We start from the raw sequence: 16289 nt of genomic DNA on the forward strand, positions 1-16289 counted from the left end.
CAAGGTATACATATATATTTGGCGTTACACGATCATTAAGTCAGTGATGAACGTAACTATATATAGGATACTTGGCAGGGTGAATACTATCACAACATATTTTGAAATATTCGACAGGGTGAATAGTGATCAAAAACATTTGTTGTTAAACTGGCAAATCGCCAGTCAGTGTTTGTGCCTGCAGAGAAAGTATAAGGTTTATTTCCCTTCATGGTCAGACAAGCCTGCGAGTTATCCCAATGTGAGAATGTGCTAAAAAGAATCAAAATGGACGCCGGACGAGAGTGATTTGAACAATTAGTGTGTATTGCTGAAAACAGCAGACGAGACTGAACTAACGCCACCACTGATCTCTGTCCACAGACACACTTTTAACCTTTTGCGTAGTTCTTTAACATGGAAAATGAACACACACATCATTTCCTTCTAGCTTCTCTCGTTAGTTCGTGGAGATAATTTTTACAAACAATAATTTAAACAATTGTTCCCTACCCCAACCAGGATGATTTACTTTTGGTTCCCACACTCAAACCTCAGCCAATTTCCTTAAGTTTTCCCTGTTTTTCTAAGATTTCCAATGTTTTCCCCCTTCTATCGTAAGCATATCTGGCAAAATTTAGATATTTTTTCCAGCACGACACAAATTGTAATATCATTTCCATCAACTGACTCTGCCAGTCCGAAAATAAAACTAATATAGCTGTTAGATTAAATTTCCACTACGTATTCTGTGTTAATTGTGACAATTTGATTGTGCATGAAATTAATACACATTTGTAGGCCTATTACTCAGTGATTTGAGTTATAATGAGAACACAAATCTAAAATTAAATTACATACTATGATAAATTGATACTTTCTCAAAACTAGCATTCTCCATTTACCTGTGTTTTCCAGGTTTTGAAGAAACCTTTTTTCAAATCCCCAAGTTTTCCTGTTTCTTACCTGTTTAAGTAAATCTAATTCATCAGCTCCTAAAAGTTTTGGTTTTTAGACTTCATCGGTCTTTTGTTCCGGTTGAGTATGTATTTCTAATTCTAACCACCTACGACTGCATTTGAAAGTACTGCACGAGTATTATTCCCATAGAACTTTAAATTTCTTTAATAGGAAGTCAATTATCAAATTAACTTCGTTGGAAGGAGATTATGACACCACCTTTGTCTTTACTTGGGCTGCAAGAGAACCCAGGCCAGAGTCTCTCAGCCCATGACAATGCATTATACAACAGCTAAGTTCCATCTCTGTACCCATAATAGTATTCTTTTGCACACCCATTCACTCCAGTAGTGGCCTTGTTATTCTTCGAACTAGACACACACATAAATTCCCCGCTGTCACCCATAATAGCTTCACTTCTTGTGGCTTTTTTTCTCATCTTCCTTTCCTCTCTTGCCACACACTCCCTTAGTTGAAATTTTCAGTCCAGCTATAGCCCTAATGTCATTAACACGTCAAAAATATATTACGCTATTTCTGGTCTAACGTTGTCATGGTCGTCAGTATCGGACATTACTGTAAGATTTTATAGACTTAGCGAGTCAAAGGTTGGCCTTCCAGGTGTATTATTTGGATGAATCTAGGCCAAACATTGCTTCTCACGTTGGTAGACCTCTTCCAAGAAAATGCAAGGTTAGCTTTTGCACATGTATGTTGTTCCTTACCAATCTCAAGTGGTACATGTGTTATTTACTCGGAAACAGTCAATGACTGCCATCTTTAGTTAGACAATGTGGCAGTCGCTTCTTACACGAGTCACATTTTTAATCCTTTTAGCAGAAGCACTATCTTATTTTTGGTAGCGAGGGGTAGTGTTCCTTTGATGCTTGGCGAGTATGATTCCTGTAGCTTTTTCTGTTACAATGCAAGGATTCTGATATGTGCGAATCTAGTGCACTTGTTCTACACAAAGGTTGTTGAGTATCTCCCCCTACACCTTTTTACGAAGGAAGTCTTCAGTATGTCACAAATTAATTAGATTTATCTTTTAAGTATCAGCAAGTTCATTCTAAGAACGTGAATTGACTATGCATCATCCAGATTTATGATGTGCGTGTGTACAAAGGTCGAGAAAGAATAGTCAGAATCGATTAATTAGTCTATCACACGTTCATGAGTCCACTACTTACTCTCTCCACTGCATCTCGGTTTGGCAGTGGCTCTCTCTATACCGTTCGTCTCTCACGGTGCACCTCTTGTCTCAGCCCACTGCTTCGCACTGCTCACTCGTCCGCCGAACTGCAACCCTGTACCCGATGCTCCGATGTTCGTACATAAGGCTCGTCGCTCGTCGACCGTTATCGCTCGTCAAGGGGTGTCACTCACTCTCTTCATCCCCTGCAGCTCGCAGGTCTCTTAGCCCTCAGAAGTGTCACATCATCAAGTCCCCTGACTTGACACTCAAAGATACAAGAACAATAACGTCCTAGTTATGCCACTTCAAGCGCCGGGAAAACTGGGACCCTGCTGAACCCTCAAGAGAGACAGTGATGCGCCCAGACTCCATCGGATGGCTCTCGGGGAGTGAACTGTCAGATAGCTGTCCTTGTAGTTGCACGAGAAGGAACGAGGGCTTCCTGTGCAGCGGCCGCTGAAGGGTTGGGGGTTTGTATTTGCGTTTCCCTGCCGGCCAGTCTGCCTGCCTTTTCTCTAGCAGCCTCGTAACAATATCAATTTTACACTGGATAGGCAGCATACACATGCAGACATCAATCAGTATCAAAATGAGCTCAATGGTTGAACAACAGAATCAGGGCCGTAAAGAGAGCAAGTCTAGAAAGGAGGGAAGTGGAAGCAAAATCCAAAAGATACGGTCTGAGTTTCGAAGATTCTTTTCAATGCATGTGTTTACCCTGATAGCGTGAAAATTACAAATCTATTGTTAATAGTATTCAATGGAAACCTTAAGCTTAATACAAAACATGCAGATCACATATACAGATATGGACACAGTAATCTTTAGTCTCTTAAGTCTTTTTAAATTGAGTTTGAAAAGTTGTACCTTAATTTACTGTATTGGGGCACTGATAAGTCCATAGGATGACCGCATAACTGTTGGTGGAGATAAGTTGAGAAGTGAAAACAGTTTTCAAGTGATTTATCACTGTAGGTATGTTATTTTCTAATTTTTTGTGACTTAATGACATACGCTAAGTTGTTCAAGTTTTCTAAAGCTCTCTCGAAGGCTGCAGAAATATCCTCACGCACAAATAACAATGATTTATAAAACTGGTTAATCTAATGCGATATCGCCACTTAAGTGCAAGATTCTGAATTAAGTGTGCAGTTCTTTTGTCACCATGTGTACAGAGCTATGGATCTCCCAGTGGTCTTGATTTCATATTAAAAAATATGAAATGCGCATAAGGGGCCAAACTCAAAATAGGCGTTTAATAGGTGGCAATAGACACAACGAAAGTTGTTTCTCTAAAGAAAAATATTCACTTTTGAGCAACGCAAAGGCACGTTCGTAACTGGCGATTAGTACCTCCGGCTTCCACAGCAGCGGTAAAGACCATTATGGCGTCGGAAACGAGACACCAGCCAATTAGGCGCGCCAAGGATTAATTAAGGGGCTGTCACGCGGCGGCTGTCCGCGCCCGACCCTTGTTTCCATGGCGACGGATATAGTGCATTCCACACATCTTGAACACTTCTGATTTACTTCTGAAAAATTTTCCCTATTCTCAACTTTACACAATTTAAATAAAGAACTTATTTTTGTTCATTCAACAAACAAAAACGTGGTTGCCTGTAAAGTCGGTTTACGGACGATAGTTTAACGTGGCAACGTCATAACAAAACATTAATTAAATGATTGCATACTTTTATGAATAAAATTGAATCATTTTTATTGAATTATCACTATTTTGTATGGATACAAAGAAGGAGTGAAATGAAATCTACAATTTAATTGATAAATTTACTTTTATTTGCACTCATTAATTCAAATATGTTTATTACTTTAACGAAGAGATTATGTTAACTATAACTTTTATACACGTTTGCTATTTAACTTCTTCCAATCTGTGTTATTCTGTTAAGGATAGGACGATGATAGGAAAAGTAGGAAACTAATGGGAGTGTATCAAGTTTAATGTGCCTCGAAAAAGTCAAATCGATGGTTGTTCCAATCGAGTGGAAGGGAGATAGATGAGGCGCAAGCGTACAATGAGCGTAACGGGACAAAGCGTAACGGGACAATAGTCATCCTTTTTCGTGCGTGCAGCCGGCGTTCATCGATTAGACGTTGTCACGTCAAAAAATGCGACAAGCAGTTCCATAATTTATACTTAAGGGTGAAAGAAAAAAAAGTGCTCATTTAATGTGGAACCAACTATACAGAGAGTCAACCAGAAATCATGAGAAATAGGAAGAACCAGGGCGAATAAGTTAGGCAGCACTGTCCACACACACACACACACACACACACACACACACACACACACACACACAAAGGGCTACTAATAATGTTAGCATAATTTTTATATATTTATTCACGCTTGTATATTAATTTCCAAATTTTACTTCTAAAATAGTTTCAAATATTTGTGTATTATGCCCACACAGTATGTTGCAAACTATAAAAAACACTTGTTCGCACAATAAAAAGTTCACTAACCTGACTGGCAAAATAACTAGAGAAATTAATATAAAACAAATATCCTTTAAGAATTAATAACCCTAGCAAACTATGTTTTCAAGCGTCATTAAAATACACTAGACTTGAACGTCGAATAGAAACACGCAATAGAAAATTGCCACTAGATGGCAAAAATAAATAAATTCTACTTGCCTAACATTTCGCATTGCTTTTAGCAGTACGTTTTTTATAATTACTATTTTTCTGTAGTACCAACTACAATATTGTTAGTCTAGTGAGCAACCAGCTAAAAATATTAATAAAAAAACAGATATAGCTTATGTGAATGGCAAAACGTTTGTATACATTATATATATATATATATATATATATATATATATATATATATATATATTCAACCTCCTCTCAAAGTTCTTTAAATCTGTCACAAAAAATATATTGCAATGGACCAAATTATGCGTTAACGTATCCACCACTTGATCACGTTAAGACAGCGGAAGAGACGAGTCACTGAAATGCCAATTATTTTCGAAATTTGCATAAAAAATAAAATAAAAAATTAGCAATCAACTTAAACATTACACTTAATACAACGAGCAACTTCTAGGCACCTATTTGATATCACCTAAAAAGCTGAGTAAGCAGCAATCACAATTGTGTACGCATAGAGTCAAATCTGACAAAATCATTGCTGACAGAAAATAAACTCACGTATAGAAATTAGCAGCCAGGGTGTTTATAGAAATCTGTAACATAATTTCCCTTACATTACTAATTTAAATAAATTACCAGTTTTGCGAATTTTTGAAAGAAACAATGAAATTCCTCCATCTTAATAGCTAGCCTAGAATTACATAATACATTTAAAAGAAAACAACGTTTTGCGTACGCCATTTTATAAAGTGTGTGACCATACACTAAAAACCACCCGGCAAAAAAAAATGCTTTCACAGTCTGCGAAACGGTAAAATGGAGTTTAAAATTTTCACCTCTAATTACTATCGCCGAATTCAAGTATGTTCCCCGAATTTCCTTGCACCTTTTTTTCTGTTATGTCTGGGCTGGAGCCTCGTCGACACGAAGGTCGGCCGAAGCTCGGAACAGGTAAGTGTCGAAGCCGCGACCCCTTCCAGCGCGCACTCACCCCTTCCCCAACACTTCTGGAAGGATCTCCGAGGACGATAAGCCCTTGCGAGGTGTCGCTGTGTCGCGGTACGACTGCACCCGCGCGCACCGTGGCTCGGACGAGGACTGGTTATCGAGCTGCGACGCCAGCGCCTCCGCCGGCCGCCTCGGTAACTACCCGCCTCCCCCCCCCCACCTCTTCGGACAAACACCCCCCCCCCCCCCCCCCGTAACAAAAGCACATTCAGCGAGTTTACCCAGCGCGTCCATATCACCCCTTCAGCAGCATCCGAATAATGGGAATCCTTTTCACAGACGAGAGAGCCAAAACGCCCGATCGTGCATCTTCGGGGGGGGGGGGGGGGGGTGTTTGTTTGCTCATTGAAAATAAATATGGCGGTGTTGATAAAAGGATACTAATGGTCAATTAGGTTAGGTTAGCTACATTATGAATACTTTAAAACATTGTGGACGGTTGATTTGGTTAGGATAGCTACATAAAAGTTACGGGGGAAAAAAAAGCATAAACTTAGGGGGAACTTAGGGGGAACTTCGGGTTTTGGGTCTCTCGTCTGTGAAAAGAAGGCTTCCCCCGAATAATAGCCTGAATGATCCACTAAAAGTGCATCGCGGCCATCTTTTGCGTTGCTTCCCGGATTCTCACAAGGGATGCCGATGCACCTCTCCACATGCGTCCACTGAATCGAGATTTCGAAGGATGCGACACTCGCATCCACTGATGCCTCCCAACGTCCATTAGCTTTGGAATCGTTTATTACTTCCATTTTCGGCGTAAGATTTTTTTAAAAACGTTATAAGTAGAGACAGCAAAAATTCGCGATTTAATTTTGCGATAGGCTAAAATACAATTAGTTATACCTCAGTGCTGCCTCTGCTATTGGCTCACAACTCAACTGGATGACGCTGGGCCAATGAGAAATACCCAACCAAAGCTGTATCGAATCACAGGCTGCTACGCTGGGACGTCTTACACGACAGCAGCCAATGAGTGGGTGACATTTGACCGAGTGTACGTAAAACTATGGAGTTCATCCTGCAGGTCACTGAACCCGCGAATTTTTCCGGTCCCTAGTTATAAGCGTTAAGTGATAACTCCAATACAGAGAAAGACGTTAGTAAGCTTGGGTGACGATGACCGTTTGCGACACCAAAAACTGCGATGGGGTAATCAGCTCCAAAAAAAAGGCAAAGACTGTTCCTTTGGCCGGGAAGTAGTGGTGACTATTTTCTAGGATAGCCGTGGAACTGTCATCAATCGTCTTGGAAAAAAAAGGGGGGATGAGGGAGCATACTAATCATCATTACTTGATAAGCTGAAGGTAATAATTGCAGGAAAAGGTCACATTTGCAGAAACAAAAAAAAAATTGTTTCACCAAGACAATTCACCAGATCACACCAAAGCGGTTACTACGGAGAAAACCTACGAATTGAGGTTTGAACAGCTTCACCACCTTCCTTACAAGAGATTTTTGTCAAATGAGAAGGCCATCACCTTCATAAACAACTATTTTGCAGAGACTCAGGCAAACAATTGTTTAAAAAAAAATAAAAAAAAAATAAAACTGCGCGTCCGAAATGGCGGAAACTTCAGAGCGTATATTTCCAAAGCATGCGCAAACACATTCCCCAAGTTTTGTTCACGAGTGATGCCATCTTCGTTTTGAGGTCGGAAACGTTTCAGACAACCCTCGCATATTGCCAGTATTAAAGGTAACAGTCATCATTCTAAGGGGGGGAAAAATCTATGTTCAAAACCAACTATCTTTTCACATGAGAATTTATATGTAACAGTCGGTCAATATTAATAAAAAATTACATTTCATTAAATTATGTGCTATGCTTAAAGAGAGCCAATTTTTTGTATTAAAAGATATTTTGGGGAAAAAAATGTTGAAAAAAAGGTTGAAACAAAAATGGTGTCTTTCAGTTACGTCTTCTTAGAAGTATAAATTGAATATTATCAAACGAATCTTTTGATGAAATGCAAGAAAATTTATTTCCAAAAATTTCATTCCAAATGTTTCAGATACATTAAAAAAATTATATATCTATATATATATAATTTTTGCTTGTTTCGTGTATGTTCCTAAACCATTTATCCAATCTCGAACGAATTTTGCATATTTGACCTTTGAAACACGATGAAGTTTACTATCTACGAGAGTTTTCGAAATACCACCTCTATTCCACGTTCCCACCTCATTAAGGGGCCCACCTACCTAGGCACACATACGGTGTGCAGAGCTTCAGGAAAAACAACGCGATTTCAAAACTACTCAAGATATCCGAGTGGGGCTTATTTACGAATAGCATTTAAGAGTTCGCTGAGGACAGAAAAGTACTTTTAATTACGGATTAAGTTTTTAAACTGTATTTTTAGAAGCGTTAAAATGCCTAAAACGCGTGTTTTCAGAGTAATTTTTAGGCATAAAACAATCAGTACAGATTCTTGAAAGCACTTAAGGGGCTTGCATAACACCTTTATCTTCATTTCTCCGCCATATAATATTACGGTCACCGCTCAAATTTCACAGTTATCCTGTGACGACGAGAAGACTGCGCGGCAGTTCAGAGCCTTGCGCTTAGAGGCGACACCGCACTAGAAGCACCAGCGAGTGTCGCGCTTATCACCCCGCCTCATACACCCCTGACGAGGCGGGCCCCTTAAATAGAAATTTTGTAATTTGAAAAGTATAGTCATGGTAAAACTTGATAACATCTTGCATTGTTGACGTTCAAAAGAGGAATAAAATTAATTTTTACGTCCGAATTTCATTTAAAAAATGTTTATTGAATATGCGATATTTTAAAAAAAACCACCCCATTCCCCTTTCTCTTTAAGTAGAATTTTTCACTCCTTCAGGAAAATGTTCACACTTGATGTTAAAAATTAAAAAAAAAAAAAAATTACTTTTAAACCTATCCTTTTTCCTGGCTATATGAAGTTTATAACTAACTACCCCCATTCCACTTTAGTACCTCTTAAAACACATTTTTGGCCCTCCTTGGTGAAATTTTGAACAGTTCACGTGCAAAAAAGGGGAATATAACGTCAACGTCAACATCCAATTGAAAAAAAATAAGTTCACTGAAAACATAAGATTACAAAAAAATAAATTCTTTTCCTACACTTTAAAACATTATTTTGGCCCTTCTATATGAAATTTTGCACACTTGACGTTAAAAATAAGAACATTACTACCTACATCTGATTTTAACAAAACGTTAATCGAATAAATACGATTTTGGGATACTACTTTCCCCCGGTTTCCCCCCCCCCCCCAAACACCCTTTTAAACACCTTGAATAAGAATTTGGCCAACTCTTCATTTAATTTTGCACAATTGACTTTAAAATTAAGAAGACAATTACTGTCTACATATTATTTTTAAAAAATCCCCTTCGCCCTGCGTTCCGCCCGGACTACGCCGGGTACTTCAGCTAGTTACATCATAAAGTTGTGATCGGTGTCTGTATCTGGCAACAAAGCACATCGAAACAAGGAAAGCGCTAATGATAGAAATCATGCGCTGGTAAGAGACTAAAGGCCATTAAAATTCACACTACAAACTTAGGATGAGACACGCTATAGCTTACAAACTAGCTCAATGTATAGTCACCACTCATTTTGTACCGTGCGAGTCAAGTTGCTTACAATTCCTGAGTTTTCAATAGTCGATTGAAGTCTCGATAAACATCTGAGGAACAATTTGTTCAATTTAATTGAACTAAAACAAACTAGAATCGTGAATATAAATATAACCTAACGCACCACCACTCCCGAGCAATACAAATCGCTGAACTTATGACTACAAACTCACAAACGCATGTGATTTCTTTTCTGAAGAATAGCTAAATAATCGCCTATGTGACGTTGATACGACAAACTGGAATGGCTTAGTGTTTCTTTCACAGTTAGGTATAGTACGTAGGTATTTTCTTCTCACGACAAACTGCAGTTTGATGAAGTACAACTCGCCAATCGTGGCAAAGTTTAGAAGTGAATGTTCTGAACTACTTGTACAATCTGCACAGCACAGACGAAGTGTAAGAGTTTCTGCACGCACACACCCGTAATCACTATTTAAAAAAAATGCCATGCAATAGTGTGCTCCATAGTACTTCACAAGTTCACCTGAGCACGTATGCAGGAGTCTTGTGCATTCTGCTAGGCCAATGCTCCCTTTTCCGTGTCGTTTCATGTCGCCGAGTTTTCTTCCTATGGGAAATAAAGACACTTCCGGTGGAAGAAAATTTACCACAGCTAGTGAGCAGAGCGACTGAGATTTTTATCATTGTTTTGTCCGCCGAGTGGAAATTAAAAGTGACGTTATCGGCTTCCATCCGCGAATTACCTGCATTTATAATTTATTAAACTTCAGTGCAAAAAAAAATCTGTTCTTGAACTTGTACATAATCGCGTACAGGCCTATGTCATATATATTCAGGAACATGTTTAGTTGATGAAACCTTACACATTAATAGTCTTTTCCTACGGAAAAGCGCTTAAGTTTCGTACTGTATTCAATAATTATCTTGTAGGAATAATACATGTTTAAAGGGAATATAATTTAATAACAACAAACTTTATGAAATAAAAAGTGTTAAATTTTTCTAGTCAATTTGAATTTTTCGTTATAATTGTTGTCCCCCCCCCCCCCCCCCCCCCCCCCCCAATCATACGTTCAATAATCAGAACATTGTGCAATTCATTGAAAAGAAGATAACTTTATTTATAAAGCGTAAAAAATCAAAAGGTCATGCAAGAAATGTAGAGCAACGATCCGAAAAAAGAAATAATATGATCTTAAGCACAGCTTCCAATAATATTCGATCAGAACGCCATCAAAATGTACAGCCAATTGATTTACGTGCAAAAATATAATAGATTACTAGATTCCAACGTGGAATGCACATACAAGCAGAACAGCCCCCCCCCCCCCCCCCCCCGGAAAAATATTTGTCTATTGTTATCACGATGATGAATGGCTATGATTGGTAGGGACCGGAAAATTTCGCGGGTTCAATGACCTGTAGGATGAACTCCATAGTTCTACGTACACTCGGACAAATGTCACCCACTCATTGGTTGCTGTATTGTGAGACGTCCCAACGTAGCAGCCATTGATCTGTGATTCGATACAGCTTTGGTTGGGTGTTTCTCATTGGCCCAGAGTCCTCCAGGTGAGTTGTGAGCCAATAGCAGAGGCAGCGCTGAGGTATAACTATTTGTATGTTAGCCTATTACGAAATGAATTCGCGAATTTTTCCGGTCTCTAATGATTGGCTATGCAAGTTTTCTTGATCAGGCACAGTCAAAGGCCCACCAATCAGGCCACATCATAATGCAATGTTCCGAACCACAAATAGCCTCAAATCGCGAGACGGATATTACGAATCCATAATATTTTACGGAGAATAAAAAAAATAAATAATAGCTCTCCTTCCAAATATACTTTTTTTTTCTGCTCTCGAACTTCGTGGGATTAATTTTTTTTTCCTTCTTCTCGGTAATGAAGACGCAAACTTCCCAGCAACGACTGGCCCGCCACGTCAGGGGTGTATGTGTGTTCATGAGGCGGGATGATAAGCGCAACGCTCGCTGGTGCTTCTAGCGCGGTGTCGCCTCTGGACTGGCGCGCAGTCTTCTCGTCGTCACAGGACAGCTGTGAAATTTGAGCGGTGACCGTAACATTATACGGCGGAGAAATGTAGATGAAGGTGTAATGCAAGTGACTTAAGTGCTTTCAAGAATCTGTATTGGTGTTTTACGCCTAAAAATTACTCTGAAAACATGCGTTCTAGCCATTTTAACTCTTCTAAAAATACAGTTTAGAAACTTAATCCAAAATCAAAAGTACTTTTTCGGCCCTCAGCGTACTCTTAAATGCTTTTCGTAAGCAGACCCCACTCGGATATGTTGAGTGGTTTTCAAATCGCGTTGTTTTTCCTGAAGCTCTGCGCACCGCGTGTGTGCCCGGGTAGGCGGAGCCATTAAGGGGGGTGCCTCCCATTTCAAGTCATGATTTTATATTTATATTAATCACTGACCAACTTTTAGATTTTTTCAATTGTTTAACTTTCACGAAATGAAAGATATATTCAGCGCATACGTTTTGCATAATTAGCTGCCAAAGTTACATTTTTAACGTTTTTGGGTTGTACAAATACGGAGAATTAAATTTATTGCAGAACTGAAACTTTTTAGGTTTAACTGCAATGCCACTGCCTACTTCATGATATGGTTTACATTTCTATCACAAAAACTCATTTCATGTTTCTTGGCTGTCAAAATCGTATCAAATTTGAGAATTTTTAAATACCAGGTAAAATTAATTGATATCATCTGAAAGAAATTCAAACCTTTTCTTGAAGTAGCCATTGGCATTGCAGTTAAAACTAAAAAGTTTCAATTCTGCAATAAATTAAATCATCCATATTTGCACAACCCAAAAACGTTAAAAATGTAAATTTGGCAGCTAATTATGCAAAAAGTATGCACTGTATATATTTTTTTCATTTCGTGAAAGTTAAACAATTGAAAAAGTCTATAAGTTTATCTGTAATTACTGTAAATATAAAATCTTGACCTGAAATGGGAGCACCCCCTTAAGGCACGAGGCATAGGCGAACGGCAAGGCTATGCCCGCTGAGGAAATTCTGGGGTCTCATTAAGTTCATTTCATCGCCTCAGGAAGCCACCAGGAAGTTGAAGAGAGTCGGCACAGCGCTTGCCAGGGATAAAAACCACGCATAATTAAGAACGTTTTAAATTAAACAAGCCAGAGATAAAGAGATCAGGATTGCCTTGGCGGCGACGCAATTCATTCCGCACTGTCACAACGAGCTGAAATTTCACCCAGCAGGTGTGACGTAACCCCGATGCGAGCTGTTGAAACTGCGAGAAGTGCGCTTCAAGGGGGAGATAATTACGTTGCAAACAGTGAAAACTATTGTTTTAATCAAATCACTGGAATTACATCGATATGGAGCGGTTCCCGATTGATTGCAATCGTTTGAAGACGCTAACATCTTATGTTACAGCATTAGTGTACGACTTGTAATACTACACTTTATGTCAACACCCCACCCATGTACAAATATTAGCATTCTGAAATTACAATTTTTTGGACTTCCATGCACATGTAGCATTAACAAGTAAACAAAACATAAATGGCCCAAACATCCAAGTTGTAAAAATACTGAGTCTTTCATGCTTAAAAAAATTAGTATTTTGTTAAAGGTAGCCAACAGTCTTTAAACTTTATAAACTTTTGCAATAATTTTAAATTAATTTTAATTTTTAAAGGGATGACTTAGCATACCACACACTAAAATATGTCCACAAGATTTTACACGGGTTTTCGGTTGCTAATATCATCCCTGTATTTATACTTAGAATTAGTATTAACAAAAACCACTAACCAACTCAGGCACTCCATTATGTGCTATTACTTTAAGTTAACTTTTTAATAAACTAAAATAGTATTAATATACTAAATATTGATAGATTCAAGATATACATTTGTGCTATATAAATCCAATGAAAAGATTTTTTTTTTTAAATAAGCAGAAGTCTCGCGAACACAGGAGGATCACGAGGCAAAGGACAAACAAGTAGTTTTTTCCTTTAGCTTCACCGGCGAACACAGCAGAAAAAGGAAAATTAGATTAAGGGGGCTCGTAAAGCGCATCAAAACACAGGCAACTGACCCGCGCAAGTTTAAAGCGGAGCAGCCGACACCGGGCGTCGCGAACCCCATCTGGAGATCCGAGTCGGTGAACAGAACAAGACGGGCGATCCAGCCCGCCTTCTCGCCCCGCGTCGAACGGCTGAGTGCAGTTGTCACAGCACGGCAAGGGAAGCCTTCATTGCACAGACGAGAGAGCCACACCCCCCCCCCCCCCCAAGTTCCCCGAAGTTCATGCTCGCTTTTTTTTTCGTACCACAACAGGTGTATTTATTTGGGTGGAAAAAAAAATTCGCAGGCATTTATTCTCCAAATGCGCGGGTTTAACTTATAAGGTGTCATTCTTAAAATTAGCAAGAAGTAATTTAAAGAATTATTCAGTAGGTTAGCTACATTATAAATACTTTAAAACATTGTGAATGGTTGGTTATATTAGGTAAGTATAGCTACATTAAAAATACTGTAAAAACATTTTATGGTTGCTTAGCAAATAACTTTTTAATATGTAGCTATCCAGCGCTAGGAAACAGTTTACATGATTTCACAGTATCTTTAATGTAGCTATCCTAACCTAATTGACCATTAGTTATCACGAGTTGTCCAAAATAAACATTCACGGACACCCGGCAAACGAAAAATATGGCGGCGGGGAATTTTTGTAGCACAAAATAAAAGTATTCCCGAATTTAAATACTATTTACAATGAACAAAAAAAAAATGATGCAGGATAGGGTGTTTGGCTCTCTCGTCTGTGAAAAGAAGGCTTCCCGCACGGCAAGAGGCTCCGCAACTCCCTCTGTTCCCCACTCCACACGTCACACGTCACACGTCACACTTCACCTGACCAGAACACTACACCACACGCTCCGAGTCCAACTACAGGTCTACCGAGCACAGCTTTGAAGTTTATTGTTTTGTACTGTACCGTCTAGGCTACACGTACGTGTATTTAGTACGCGCGTTATCAAGTTATATTAACTTGGCGTAATAAAAGAACTAACTTTAATTTTTCATGCATATAATAATCATTTATAGAAAAAAATAAAAGGACTGGAGTAGTGAAATACGATTGGTAACGTGTAAATTAAATCAAATTAAAAATAAATGAATAAGTATTCAATATTTATATAAACAAATGTTTAATATTATTTAATTTTAATTATTTATTAAATAATTTAATAACTTTTCATTTATAATGCAAATCAATTATACAGACTGGAACATAAATTCACTTGAAGACATACTTGAAAAAGTTTATAAACACAACTTCGATTACTAATATTCACAATAAATAAATGTTTTTAATGATATGGACCAGTATTCAGTCATTAAAGTATATGATTTAACAGCACATATATAATTTTAATTGGTATGTAGCATTTTTTTTTCATCCCACGTAGACATCGTAAAAATTCACTCTCATTTTTTTTCATAACGCGCCTATAGAAGTATAATTTTAAAAATATATATTAAAAGGTGTTCGGTACGTTGTCAATAATTTGATATTTATGTGAAACGCTACTTCCTTTGTAGACTTCTTTAACAGCGTAATTTTTAAGAAATAAAACAAATATGATCTCATAGGATTTTCATAATTAGTTGAAATCAACGTCATGTCAACATTTTACGAACTTAACCGTACGAACTAAATAGCGAGTGCAACTGAAACTTTTAACGTGAATGCCAGTGCTACTAAGCCCTTCATGAACATAACTAAAATATCGTATAACTGATTTGAAATCACTATGGTTTAGAAATTTTTAAAATTTGAGAAAGTTAACATTAATAAAAATTAATTAATCTCAGAATTGAACGAGTTGTGATATTATGTAATGGAGTAGTCAGTAGCACGACATTTAAGATGGGAAGTTCTCAGCAACTTAATTAAGTGACCCGCCTAATGTGTCAGTGTGGCGGGATGATAAGTGCATCGCTCGCTGGTTCTCTTCGGGCATAGGACAACAACGAGATTTGAGTGGCGACCATAACATTAGACGGCAGAGGAATGAAGATAAAGTTGTAATGCAAGGCCCTTGGTTTGCTTTCAAGAATCTTTACCGGGCGTTCCATGTCTAAAAATTATTCTGAAAACACGCCATATTCTCTCTCCTAAAATTATAACTTGAAAACGAAACCCACTTTCAGCGCATCCTTATGTTTATATCGAAATGCGCGGTGCTTAAATACAGGATGTCCATAAAACAATACCCCAGTTGCAATGGTATACAGAAAAGGTTTAATTCAGACTATTTATGTAAAACAAATCATACAATTGAAGGTAAATGAACCTAGTTTTTCTAACAAATATTCAATATGTGCACCTTTAGTTATACGACCCACATTCATACGGAAACTGGTTTCATCGCATTCGAGCGGACGTTTCGCAACATCGATACAATTGTTACTGCAAAAATACTATAGATAGCAGCAACATCGCCAAAAAAATAGAACCACCATTCTAATTTTCTCAAGTACTTTTGACGTGACAACGTCTAATAAATCGATGAACGCCGGCTGAACGCACGAAAAAGTGTCCCGTAACTCACATTGTCCCACTACGGATGTGTCCTGTTATGCTCATTGTACGCATGCGTGGCATCTCTCTTCAACTCGATTGGAACAACCATCGATTTGACTTTTCAATCATGTTTTCGTCGTTTGAATTATTAATATTATGTAATTTAACGATCGTCCGCCGATTTTCAGCACAATCGGTACGGTTATTTAAAAGTAATGTTGAATATTCAAATACGTTTTTAACGAACAATGGTGTTTTACAGTTACACATAATAATTCAAATTACACCCGGGATCCTTTGCACAATGTTTTAAAAAATATTGTAACACAT

At 38.1% G+C, this 16289-nt stretch overlaps 1 protein-coding gene across 18 annotated transcripts in view; it reads right to left on the minus strand.

The window, feature by feature from the left end:
• LOC134532050 (endophilin-A) overlaps positions 1 to 16289 on the minus strand; it is a 167262-nt gene that overhangs the window by 99556 nt on the left and 51417 nt on the right. For 2 of the 18 annotated variants that reach the window (XM_063368319.1, XM_063368227.1), the window contains exon 1: positions 5748 to 5856. The exons of 15 other annotated variants lie outside the window; for them this stretch is intronic. The gene's annotated coding sequence lies outside the window, so the exon portion shown is untranslated. Of the gene's footprint in view, positions 1 to 5592; positions 5857 to 16289 lie in introns of those variants that run through there. One more of the 18 variants, XM_063368236.1, reaches the window with a different exon arrangement.

The sequence above is a fragment of the Bacillus rossius genome, chromosome 1, assembly GCF_032445375.1.
Source record: "Bacillus rossius redtenbacheri isolate Brsri chromosome 1, Brsri_v3, whole genome shotgun sequence".
Lineage (NCBI taxonomy): Eukaryota > Metazoa > Arthropoda > Insecta > Phasmatodea > Bacillidae > Bacillus > Bacillus rossius.